A 13,270-nucleotide genomic window follows, 5' to 3' on the forward strand; every position below is an offset into this window, starting at 1 on the left:
CTCTGGCGGTACACTGGGAACTAGGTGTGGGTTATATCACAGACTATCTTAAAGCAGCCCCACTGATTTGTTGGGTAAAGACATGGCTCAATGAGGACATTGCTCTCAATCACCTTATCCTTAAAGACTGCTTGGCCCTCTACTAGGCATACAGTATCCCATGGCTGGCATACGTTAGAGCGGTGTGTGTCAGGCTGGGACGTCCTGAATTGTTCACCGCCCCAGAGGGAATTAAGAAAGAGGATCTGGGATGGATTAAATACAATTTCCGGATCATGGCAGAGGCAAACAGGGAGGAGGTGGAGCTTACAAAATCAGGAGTAAGAAGCATTTATGCTTTACAGACCTCGCCTTACATTGAACCCTACCTCAAGATTGTTACAAAGCTGTATCATCGTTTTTTGTTAATAAGGTTCGGATTCAATCTAATTCATTTTGTCCTGGGAGACCACCAACATTAGGGCAAACCAGCTGATTCCCCACCATGTTCATGTGACAACTTCTCGACACAAGACACCCATCACCTAATTATGTTTTGTGAAAATTTTTCTGAGGCAAGAAATAAATTCTTGATGCCCATATTACGAGAAGCGGGGTTCCTACAGGTGAGGCCTGCACTGCTACATTTGCAACTGTTGAACAGTGTGCGGGTCATCTTTAGTGTAGCAAGTTTTCTGGTGGCTGCAGCAAGAGTAAAGAACAAAAGAACAATACATATGAATTGAACCCCTTCCCCACAATCATGGAACTGATGACATTATAAATTTTTATTGTATTTTAATAGTAGTTTCTAGGCTATTTGGGGACATTTTAGACTAACTGTTTTCCCATGATTTATGTAATATAAATAGTGTATATACATGAACGTCTGTAAATATATGCCTGTTTATTTTAATTGTATATATATTTTTATCAATTTTGTATGTATGTATTTCTGCTTCTTTTATGATTTTAATTAATCGAAATGAAGAGTTTTGACTGACTGACTGACTGAGTTAAGGTGTCTGTAGTCCAAGACTAGACGATATGAATCGTCTGGTTTGGAGACAGGAAACAAAGGATTGTTCATTTGAGAGGTGCATGTTTCAATCACCCCCTGGTATTCAAGTTGATCTAAAATCTCCCTGTCCTGTTTTTTAGCTTCTTGCTTAATTGGGTACTGCCTTTGTGCAGTTGGTTGACATTTTAACTGGACTTTGTGAGGAGGAGAGTCCTCATCCCATCCTACATGATTTTTATATAGTGCTGGTGCCTGGGCTACTGCCCATTTCCTTGCACACATATATTTAGTGTGAATTGGAATATGATTTGAGAAGGCAGGCATAATCATTTCTTAGCCATGAGGGCACTCCCTGACAAACTCTGGTACCAAGTCTTTTTCAGCTAATAAGATGTCCTAGCCTTTTGAGATATTATCCAAAACAGACCCCTTATTTTCCTAGTCTTATCTCCCTCTATACGCAGTGTTATTTCGTATATCTTATGAGGTTCGCTAACTCTGGTATCTGCAGTTTCCACTTGAATGTATTCATTTGTGTCCACCGTCTCCAGATGATTCATGAGGATCTTGCGAGCTATGCTGATTTCTGCTGCGCTGTCTAGCATTGTCTGTGTCCACTCTCCGTTTTTCAGCTGTGTCCTCAGTATTCTCGGCATGTTCGATTACTCTAATACTGGCTACCTTCTTTCTTGGAAATTGTAATTTTTTACTTTGAGCAGGTTCCTTGTCTTTGGACTTGGTGTGCTCTTCCCTTGGTTCTGACCGCCCTCTTCTTTCTGATTTCTGCGAAAGAGATCGAGAGGGACCTGTATCATTACTTTGATATCTATCAGGCTTTTTCAAGTTATCCCTATTTCTAAGGTTATATCTTTTCTCAGAGGGCTCCCTCTGGGGAGACTGGTGTTCTCGGTTCGGAGTTCTTTCCCTCCGCCGAGGAGACCTTTCTCTGGACTGGAATCTTTTTTCTTTTGGACTGGATTGTTTATTTCCATCCCAGCTCTTTTTTGGAGTATTTTGATTATTTTTAAAAAATATTTTTTCAGGATTTTCAAGTAGTTGGGGTTTTACCGGTTTACCACCCAAACTATCCCCACCTAGTTCTTCATAGGATTTTTCTATGATTCTGGCAAGTTCAATTGGTTGCTCTGTTATATCTGTTTCTTTCAATTTCTGGCGGATCGCCAGAGATGCTGCTTCTCCCTTTATATTGGCTAATAATATAGCCGAGACCTGCTTGAAGTCTTTTAGCAATTTCATACCAAGAGTTAACACAGGCTCTGGACTGTATTCATTTTGAATCTGTCTTAGTACATCTGGTATTACCGCCATAAACGGAACACCATGTGTTTTTGTGTAAATGGAAGCAAAGACTGTACCCCAAGTGTCACAGTCCTCCACATGTGGTGCGACCCCCATTGGAAGGCAGATGGTCAGAATTCTGTGTTTCTCGCTAGGGGTAGTATTTGGGAATACTGCCTCTATCTGGGTTATTTTTTGTGCTAGCCAGAATGGAATTTTTTCCCGTTTTACGGGTGTTTTACCAAGACATGATTATATGTTCTGTGGTGTAATTTTATTTGTGTTCCCCTGATGAGGGGTCAGCTGTTGAATGTTAACTGCTGGTTGGACTGTTGCAGTGCTCATTACATATTGGACTAACTGTCTGTGAATTTTAATTAGTAATTTTAGCTGTGCTAAAAGTTCCTTTTCTGTCATTTTTTCGATGTCAGGATGTGGTGTATAGCTGGCTAGAACCAGCCACGTTGCTCCTGGTCTACCTAGTGGTCCGAGCCTGGTGATGTGATCATTATGTTTTAGGGCGCCTTTAAACCAGAGCAGGTGCTCTTGGTATTTTAATGGAATTTCAATCTCCTCGAAAGGAGCGTATTCCTCCGGAGGTTCCTCTATTTTGTAATAGTGGAATTTGTGTGTTGTAGCGTTTGCCGCTGGAAAGTTTATCCATGAATAGAATACCTCTGTCTGCCGATATTCATGTGCCTCTATCACGAAAATGACTGTACCACCTCGTGCTGTCAGTCCATTTTCTATAAGTTTTAAAGTTATAGTTTTTCTTATGTTGACCGGAATGAGGATAGCATCCCGGTCATTCTGTAGGAGACTCGTGTCATCCTCTAGTAGTCGAGCTGCTAATATAGCAGCATCCCTATCATCATCACTGTCTGGCATTTTACTGTCAGAAAGGTTTTTTGTTGCAGATCAGGTTTCAAGGAGACAAAGATTAGGTGCACAATATTTTGGAACACTGTATCCTTCAACGTTGACTAAACCAAAAACTCTACATAGAAATCTCTTCCTACTAAGTTCAAGCAGATTTTAACCTTTCACCCACTCCAGACGTCTGTTGGAGTATTTACGGGAAAAAGGGTCTGTGTGAAAAAGCACGACTAAGTTACTCTAACGTCTTGCGTTAGTTTTATCGCCTTACCAAACGTTGGGCGCCATGTAGTGTAGTTCCTATTTTCCCTATAGGCCCTGCGCATTGGAATAACATAAACAGCAGTGTAGACGTAGGACAGTGGTCTTCTAGGCCTCTACTGACTATGTTAGACTTAATTTAGGTTCGCGCCAGCTAGCTCAGAGGTCACTGGAAACTTTCTTGACTGAATAGGAAGTGATCAGCTTCCCTGGCTCAGACAAGAAGGGATTCAGCTTCCGACAACCGCATAAACATGACAACTTTGCTCCCCAGAATAAGAGTAAATCTCTAGAGTCGTGTGAAAACAATAGACAATTTTTTCACTCAGTCAGACGTGCGTTCTTAGTTTCACCAGAGAGCAGAGAAGAGAGAGACGGGCGTTTTCAATAAAGGATATGATTTATTGAACAGTCTTCCTTCTCATGCAAGAGAAATGGATTGCCACAATTGCAATACTAAATAAGTAAATTACGTACAGTAAAAGGAGTATTATGAAATAATACTGTAAAAGCATTGATATGGTTTCTTAGCCATAAGATAGTTAAAATTAATATAATATATACAATATATACATTCGTATATACATTGGCTAAGAACCTCAACTGGTGCTTCTAACTACGCCTACCCCGGTGTACCTGACCTAAGCCTAATGCGTGGGAGGGAGTAAGTAAGTAGCAGTTTAAGTTAAGTTGGTTTTGCCAAGAGTCTGATCCAAGAATTCTCTCTAAGGGTTTAGTCAGCACCGTACCTTTGGAATAGAATGTAGGAGGTCTGGTATCTCCCTCTCAGGACCCGATATCCAAGTCACCCGCAAGGGTAGGCTGGAAACGCCAGAGCTGGATTTTCTCTGCAGGAGAAAAGACAGCGTCTTTCTCAGCACGTCAAAGAGGAGGGGCAGCGTCCGCGGGCTTCTCGCGTCTGCTGGGCTCTCCGCATGGGGACAGCTGTTCTGCTCCAGAATTCACCACCGTGTGTTTGCTTAAGGCAACGTTGGCATATTTATACCTGAAAGGTGCCGGGTTTGACGTAAGGTTGGACATAAGACATCAATAAAGATGTCACTAAGAACTGGTCATTCTTACAGTGCTCGCAGGAGTTCTATTACAAATCAAAACAAAGCAAGCGGGGCTTTCCCAGGTTGCTGGGGGTTTGGTGTGTCGAAAGAACTCAGTGTGCTCTCTAGGAATCTAAGGAAGTAGCTTCTGCTGTGTCATGGACTGCAGAGGTGATTTACTGAAAATATGGCACTGCTTATTATGCCATTATAGGGATATGTATTGATTATAGCCGTATGGGGGCATAAGGTCACAATATTGATTGGGTTCCTAGATAAAACATATCAACAGCTTACTACAGCTATGAGTACTAGTGAGAGCATTAGTGTGATCCAAGAACTGGCAGGCAGCTTACTGCAGCTGTGAGTACTGGTGTGAGCCAGCACAAGCAGATTACTGCAGCTGTGAATGCTAGTTAGAGCCAGCAGCCAACGGATTACTGCAATTGTGAGTGCTAGTGTGACCCAGCAACTATTAACCTCCTGCAGCTGTGAGTACTAGTGTGAGCCAGCACCCAGCAGATTACTGCACCTGTGAGTACTAGTTTTAGCAAGCAGCCAATAGATTACTGCAGCTGTGAGTATTAGTGAGATGCAACAGCCAACAGATAGCTGAAGTAAGAACTAGTGAGAGCCAGACGCCAACAGATTACTGCAGATGTGAGTATTAGTGAGAGCAGCCAGCAACCAACACATTAATGTAGCTGTGAGTACTAGTGAGAGCCAGCAGCCACCATATTGTTGCAGATGTGAGTACTAGTGAGAGCCAGCAGACACCAGATTACTGAAGCTGTGAGTACTAGTGTGAACCAGCAACTAACAGTTTACTGCAGCTGTGAGTACTAGTGTGAGCCAGCAACTAACCTCTTACTGCAGCTGTGAGTACTAGTGTGAGACAGCAACTTACAACTTACTGCAGCTGTGAGTACTAGTGTAAGCCAGCAACTAACCGCTTACTGCAGCTGTGAATACTAGTGTGAGCCAGCAACTAACATATTACTGCAGCTGTGAGTACTAGTTTGAGCCAGCAACTAACCTCTTACTGTAGCTGTGAGTACTAGTGTGAGACAGCAACTTACAACTTACTGCAGCTGTGAGTACTAGTGTAAGCCAACAACTAACAGCTTACTACTGCTGTGAGAACTAGTGAGAGCCAGCAACTAACCTCTTACTTCAGCTGTGAGCACTAGTGTGAGACAGCAACTTACAACTTACTGCAGCTGTGAGTACTAGTGTGAGCCAGCAACTAACCTCTTACTGCAGCTGTGAGCACTAGTGTGAGACAGCAACTTACAACTTACTGCAGCTGTGAGTACTAGTGAGAGCCAGCAACTAACAGCTCACTGAAGCTGTGAGCACTAGTTTGAGCCAAGAACTGGCAGGCAGCTTACTGCAGCTGTGAGTACTGGTGTGAGCCAGCAGCCACCGAATTACTGCAATTGTGAGTGTTAGTGTGAGGCAGCAACTATTAGCCTGCTTCAGCTGTGAGTACTAGTGTGAGCCAGCAGATTACTGCACCTGTGAGTACTAGTGTGAGCAAGCAGCCAATAGATTACTGCAGCTGTGAGTATTATTGAGACGCAACAGCCAACAGATGGCTGAAGTAAGAACTAGTGAGAGCCAAATGCCAACAGATTACTGCAGATGTAAGTATTAGTGAGAGCAGCCAGCAACCAACACATTAATGTAGCTGTGAGTACTCGTGAGAGCCAGCAGCCAGCATATTGTTGCAGATGTGAGTACTAGTGAGAGCCAGCAGCCACCAGATTACTGTGGCTGTGAGTACTAGTGAGAGCCAGCAGCCACCAGATTACTGTGGCTGTGAGTACTAGTGAGAGCCAGCAGACACCAGATTACTGTAGCTGTGAGTACTAGCGTGAGCCAGCACCCAGCAGATTACTGCAGCTGTGAGTACTAGTGTGAGCCAGCAACTAACCGCTTACTGCAGCTGTGAATACTAGTGTGAGCCAGCAACTAACAGCTTACTGCAGCTGTGAGTACTAGTGTGAGCCAGCAACTAACCTCTTACTGCAGCTGTGAGTACTAGTGTGAAACAGCAACTTAGAACCTACTGCAGCTGTGAGTACTAGTGTAAGCCAGCAACTAACAGCTTACTACAGCTGTGAGTACTAGTGAGAGCCAGCAACTAACCTCTTACTGCAGCTGTGAGTACTAGTGTGAGCCAGCAACTAACAGCTCACTGCAGCTGTGAATACTAGTGAGAGCCAGGAGCCACCTGATTACTGTAGCTGTGAGTACTAGTGTGAGCCAGCAACACACCTCTTACTGCAGCTGTGAGTACTAGTGTGAGACAGCAACTTACAACTTACTGCAGCTGTGAGTACTAGTGTGAGCCAGCAACTAACCTCTTACTGCAGCTGGGAGTACTAGTGTGAGACAGCAACTTACAACTTACTGTAGCTGTGAATGCTAGTTAGAGCCAGCAGCCAATGGATTACTGCAATTGTGAGTGTTAGTGTGAGCCAGCAACTATTAGCCTTCTGCAGCTGTGAGTACTAGTGTGAGCCAGCAGATTACTGCACCTGTGAGTACTAGTGTGAGCAAGCAGCCAATAGATTACTGCAGATGTGAGTATTAGTGAGAGCAGCCAGCAACCAACACATTAATGTGGCTATGAGTACTAGTGAGAGCCAGCAGCCAACATATTGTTGCAGATGTGAGTACTAGTGAGAGCCAGCAGCCACCAGATTACTGTGGCTGTGAGTACTAGTGGGAGCCAGCAGCCACCAGATTACTGTGGCTGTGAGTACTAGTTAGAGCCAGCAGCCACCAGATTACTGTAGCTATGAGTACTAGCGTGAGCCAGCACCCAGCAGATTACTGCAGCTGTGAGTACTAGTAAAAATCAGCAGTCAACAGGTGACTGCAGCTGTGAGTACTAGTAAAAATCAGCAGTCAACAGGTGACTGCAGCTGTAAGTACTAGTGTAAACAAGCAGCTGTAAGCACTAGTGTAAACAAGCAGCCAACAGATTACTGCAGCTGTGAGTACTAGTAAGAATCAGCAGTCAACAGGTGACTGCAGCTGTAAGTACTAGTTTAAACAAGCAGCCAACAGATTACTGCAGCTGTGAGTACTAGTAAGAATCAGCAGTCAACAGGCGACTGCAGCTGTAAGTACTAGTGTAAACAAGCAGCCAACAGATTACTGCAGCTGTGAGTACTAGTAAGAATCAGCAGTCAACAGGTGACTGCAGCTGTAAGTACTAGTGTAAACAAGCAGCCAACAGATTACTGCAGCTGTGAGTACTAGTAAGAATCAGCAGTCAACAGGTGACTGCAGCTGTACTAGTGTAAACAAGCAGCCAACAGATTACTGCAGCTGTGAGTACTAGTAAGAATCAGCAGTCAACAGGTGACTGCAGCTGTAAGTACTAGTGTAAACAAGCAGCTGTAAGCACTAGTGTAAACAAGCAGCCAACAGATTACTGCAGCTGTGAGTACTAGTAAGAATCAGCAGTCAACAGGTGACTGCAGCTGTAAGTACTAGTGTAAACAAGCAGCCAACAGATTACTGCAGCTGTGAGTACTAGTAAGAACCAGGTGACTGCAGCTGTACTAGTGTAAACAGGCAGCCAACAAATTACTGCAGCTGTGAGTACTAGTAAGAATCAGCAGTCAACAGGTGACTGCAGCTGTAAGTACTAGTGTAAACAAGCAGCCAACAGATTACTGCAGCTGTGAGTACTAGTAAGAATCAGCAGTCAACAGGTGACTGCAGCTGTAAGTACTAGTGTAAACAAGCAGCCAACAGATTACTGCAACTGTGAGTACTAATAAGAATCAGCAGTCAACAGGTGACTGCAGCTGTAAGTACTAGTGTAAACAAGCAGCCAACAGATTACTGCAGCTGTGAGTACTAGTAAGAATCAGCAGTCAACAGGTGACTGCAGCTGTAAGTACTAGTGTAAACAAGCAGCCAACAGATTACTGCAGCTGTGAGTGCTAGTAAGAATCAGCAGTCAACAGGTGACTGCAGCTGTAAGTACTAGTGTAAACAAGCAGCTGTAAGCACTAGTGTAAACAAGCAGCCAACAGATTACTGCAGCTGTGAGTACTAGTAAGAATCAGCAGTCAACAGGTGACTGCAGCTGTAAGTACTAGTGTAAACAAGCAGCCAACAGATTACTGCAGCTGTGAGTACTAGTAAGAATCAGCAGTCAACAGGTGACTGCAGCTGTAAGTACTAGTGTAAACAGCAGCCAACAGATTACTGCAGCTGTGAGTACTAGTAAGAACCAGGTGACTGCAGCTGTACTAGTGTAAAGAGGCAGCCAACAAATTACTGCAGCTGTGAGTACTAGTAAGAATCAACAGTCAACAGGTGACTGCAGCTGTAAGTACTAGTGTAAACAAGCAGCCAACAGATTACTGCAGCTGTGAGTACTAGTAAGAATCAGCAGTCAACAGGTGACTGCAGCTGTAAGTACTAGTGTAAACAAGCAGCCAACAGATTACTGCAGCTGTGAGTACTAGTAAGAATCAGCAGTCAACAGGTGACTGCAGCTGTAAGTACTAGTGTAAACAAGCAGCGAACAGATTACTGCAGCTGTGAGTACTAGTAAGAATCAGCAGTCAACAGGTGACTGCAGCTGTAAGTACTAGTGTAAACAAGCAGCCAACAGATTACTGCAGCTGTGAGTACTAGTAAGAATCAGCAGTCAACAGGTGACTGCAGCTGTAAGTACTAGTGTAAACAAGCAGCCAACAGATTACTGCAGCTGTGAGTACTAGTAAGAATCAGCAGTCAACAGGTGACTGCAGCTGTAAGTACTAGTGTAAACAAGCAGCCAACAGATTACTGCAGCTGTGAGTACTAGTGTGAGCCAGCAACTAACAGCTCACTGCAGCTGTGAATACTAGTGAGAGCCAGGAGCCACCTAATTACTGTAGCTGTGAGTACTAGTGTGAGCCAGCAACTAACCTCTTACTGCAGCTGTGAGTACTAGTGTGAGACAGCAACTTACAACTTACTGCAGCTGTGAGTACTAGTGTGAGCCAGCAACTAACCTCTTACTGCAGCTGTGAGTACTAGTGTGAGACAGCAACTTACAACTTACTGTAGCTGTGAATGCTAGTTAGAGCCAGCAGCCAACGGATTACTGCAATTGTGAGTGTTAGTGTGAGCCAGCAACTATTAGCCTACTGCAGCTGTGAGTACTAGTGTGAGCCAGCAGATTACTGCACCTGTGAGTACTAATGTGAGCAAGCAGCCAATAGATTACTGCAGCTGTGAGTATTATTGAGATGCAACAGCCAACAGATGGCTAAGTAAGAACTAGTGAGAGCCAGACGCCAACAGATTACTGCAGATGTGAGTATTAGTGAGAGCAGCCAGCAACCAACACATTAATGTAGCTGTGAGTACTAGTGAGAGCCAGCAGCCAACATATTGTTGCAGATGTGAGTACTAGTGAGAGCCAGCAGCCACCAGATTACTGTGGCTGTGAGTACTAGTGAGAGCCAGCAGCCACCAGATTACTGTGGCTGTGAGTACTAGTGAGAGCCAGCAGCCACCAGATTACTGTAGCTATGAGTACTAGCGTGAGCCAGCACCCAGCAGATTACTGCAGCTGTGAGTACTAGTAAGAATCAGCAGTCAACAGGTGACTGCAGCTGTAAATACTAGTGTAAACAAGTAGCCAACAGATTACTGCAGATGTGAGTACTAGTAAGAATCAGCAGTCAACAGGTGACTGCAGCTGTACTAGTGTAAACAAGTAGCCAACAGATTACTGCAGCTGTGAGTACTAGTAAGAATCAGCAGTCAACAGGTGACTGCAGCTGTAAGTACTAGTGTAAACAAGCAGCCAACAGATTACTGCAGCTGTGAGTACTAGTAAGAATCAGCAGTCAACAGAAATGGTGAAATCCTCGAGCTTGCTCAGCTGAATCAATGGGTCACTGGTGCAACGCATGCGGGTGGTCATCTTCTCGACCTGGTCTGCTCTAATTTTCCCATTCAGTCGGTTACTGTGGAAAAGACTACATGGTCGGACCATGATTTGGTCAGATTCATGTGGGAATTGCCCGAACCCAGTCTTCCATCTCTCATCAGTCACCCCCAAAAGATTAATGTACTCGAGTTCAGACAGGCTTTGTCCAGCACCCGCCCAAAACTTAACTCATGTTTAGACATAGCAGTATGTGAGTTTAATGAGTGGGCTCGGGAGGCGACTATCGCCTCTACTAAGCAAAGTACGGTGTGCAGAGCTAGGCGCTCTCCCTCCCAACCTTGGTTCTCCCCGTAACTGAGAGAACGGAAACTGGGGTGTAAAAAATTGGAACGAGCTTGGAGATGTGGATATAGCTCTGAGGCTAAATCCGCTCTGCGACTCGCCCAGAAAGATTATTATACAGCCATCAAGGTAGCTAAGGGGAATTTCTATGCAGGGCGCATTGCCAAGGCTGATAACAATAGCAGAGAGATTTTCTCTATTGTTAAAAGTTTTATGTCCCCTGTGGCTGATGCTGTTCCACTCCCGTCCTCTGCGCAATGGTGTGAGGAACTCTCCTCTTTTTTCATTACGAAAATAACAAGGATTCAGCAGGACCTTTTAGCGGCCCTCCCAGCCGACTACCTAGCCGCTGATTTGGACCCTTCATTATGTCCAAATTCAGGGCAGCACTTCACGAACTTTGTGCAAATTGAGGAGTGTACCGTTCTCCCTCTCCTTCAGTCTCTGAAGTCTGGCTCCCCAGCCGATCCGTGCCCGGCCCGGGTGCTGTCGGAGGTGGCGGAAACAGTCTGCGCTGAGATCACGCAGATAGTTAACCTCTCCTTGGCCACTGGAGAGGTGCCGGCAGCTTGGAAACAGGCCAAGCTGCTGCCGCTTCTGAAGAAACCTGGACTGGATGTGTCGGTTCCTGGGAACTACCGTCCCATCTCCCTTCTTCCGGCACTTACGAAAATTTGTGAGAAGGTAGTCCTTCAGCAACTGGAGAACTTTGTTGACATCTCCAATGCTCTCCATCCCGCTCAATCAGGCTTCAGGGCGGCGTATAGTACTGAGACGGCGCTGGTGGAGATGACTAAGTCAATTCGGGAATGTCTGGACGGAGGTGGCAGAGCGGTCCTAATTTTATTGGACCTCTCTGCCGCGTTCGATACCGTCCCCTATGAGCTCCTTCTCCGCCGGTTGTCGGCCATTGGTATTGGGGGGGTTGTCTTAGATTGGCTATCCTCATTTCTGTCCGATAGGACTCAGCAGGTCTGGATGCCTCCTCACGCCTCTGAACCTAAACCACTGCTTACAGGGGTGCCGCAGGGGTCTACTCTTAGCCCCCTGCTGTTTAATGTCTATATAACCCCCCTGGTTTTTCTGGCAGAACAGTTTGGGGCCAAGATAATAGGGTATGCAGATGATACCCAACTGTTGTTTACCTGGCCGGATGATAATCTGGATACATCGGTTGTCCATCTGTGCTTGTCCGCTGTATTTCGCTGGTTAACACAGGCCCAGTTGAAATGCAACGAGGAAAAATCTGAAGTACTTTTCTATGGTTCCTTCCCCACCTCGTTTAAGAACTCACTGTGGCCTCCAAACATTCCTTGCCCAAAAGAGATGGGAAGACCAGCTAAAAACCTCGGCATCTGGTTCACAGAGGATCTCAAATTTGAGGTCCACATTAAAAAACTTACAGGCACCTGTTTCGCTACCCTAAAAATGCTCCGCAAATTCTTCCCTCTGCTCCCTAGGGATGCTAAGGAGACGGTTGCTAGAGCACTTATACTGGCTAGGCTGGATTATGCGAATGCATTGTTCAGTGGCATCCCGGCCTATTTGGTAAAACGCCTTCAAATCATCCAGAATGCGGCAGTCCGACTCCTGTTTAACATCCCGAGATGGAAGAGCGTTCGTTCTGAGATGCGCACGCTCCACTGGCTTCCGGTTGCCCAACGCATTCTATTCAAATCACTTGTGCTTGCGTTTCGTGCTTCCCATGATCAAGGCCCCCAGTATCTGAGGAAGAGATTTACCAGCTATGTTCCTGCACGTCTCCTCAGATCCTCCACCCTGTACAAATTGTATCTCCCCCGCTTCAAACGAGCAAGACTTGGTGGCCAATCGATCTCAGTGATCGGGGCCCGGGCCTGGAATGCTCTCCCTCTCCAGCTACGATCTATGTCCTCAGTGGCTGTTTTTAAAAAGCATTTGAAAACTCATCTGTTCAAGAGTGTAAGTTAAGTTTTTTCTTGTATGTCTGACTGTCTAACTCTCCTTTACCCGCGCCAGGATACTCTCCAGTAACGGAGCGCGCTATAAAATAATTTATACATACATATACATATACATACAGGTGACTGCAGCTGTAAGTACTAGTGTAAACAAGCAGCTGTAAGCACTAGTGTAAACAAGCAGCCAACAGATTACTGCAGCTGTGAGTACTAGTAAGAATCAGCAGTCAACAGGTGACTGCAGCTGTAAGTACTAGTGTAAACAAGCAGCCAACAGATTACTGCAGCTGTGAGTACTAGTAAGAATCAGCAGTCAACAGGTGACTGCAGCTGTAAGTACTAGTGTAAACAAGCAGCCAACAGATTACTGCAGCTGTGAGTACTAGTAAGAATCAGCAGTCAACAGGTGACTGCAGCTGTAAGTACTAGTGTAAACAAGCAGCCAACAGATTACTGCAGATGTGAGTACTAGAAGGAGTCAGGCACCAACAGACTCCACAGCCATCAGTTCTGCTGTGAGCAGTGAGCTCTAAGGCAACACGCAGAACTCAGACCACGCTGCATCCACACAGGTGCGAGC

This window comes from Lissotriton vulgaris, chromosome 11 (genome assembly GCF_964263255.1).
Source record: "Lissotriton vulgaris chromosome 11, aLisVul1.2, whole genome shotgun sequence".
In the NCBI taxonomy this organism is placed as follows: Eukaryota; Metazoa; Chordata; class Amphibia; order Caudata; family Salamandridae; genus Lissotriton; species Lissotriton vulgaris.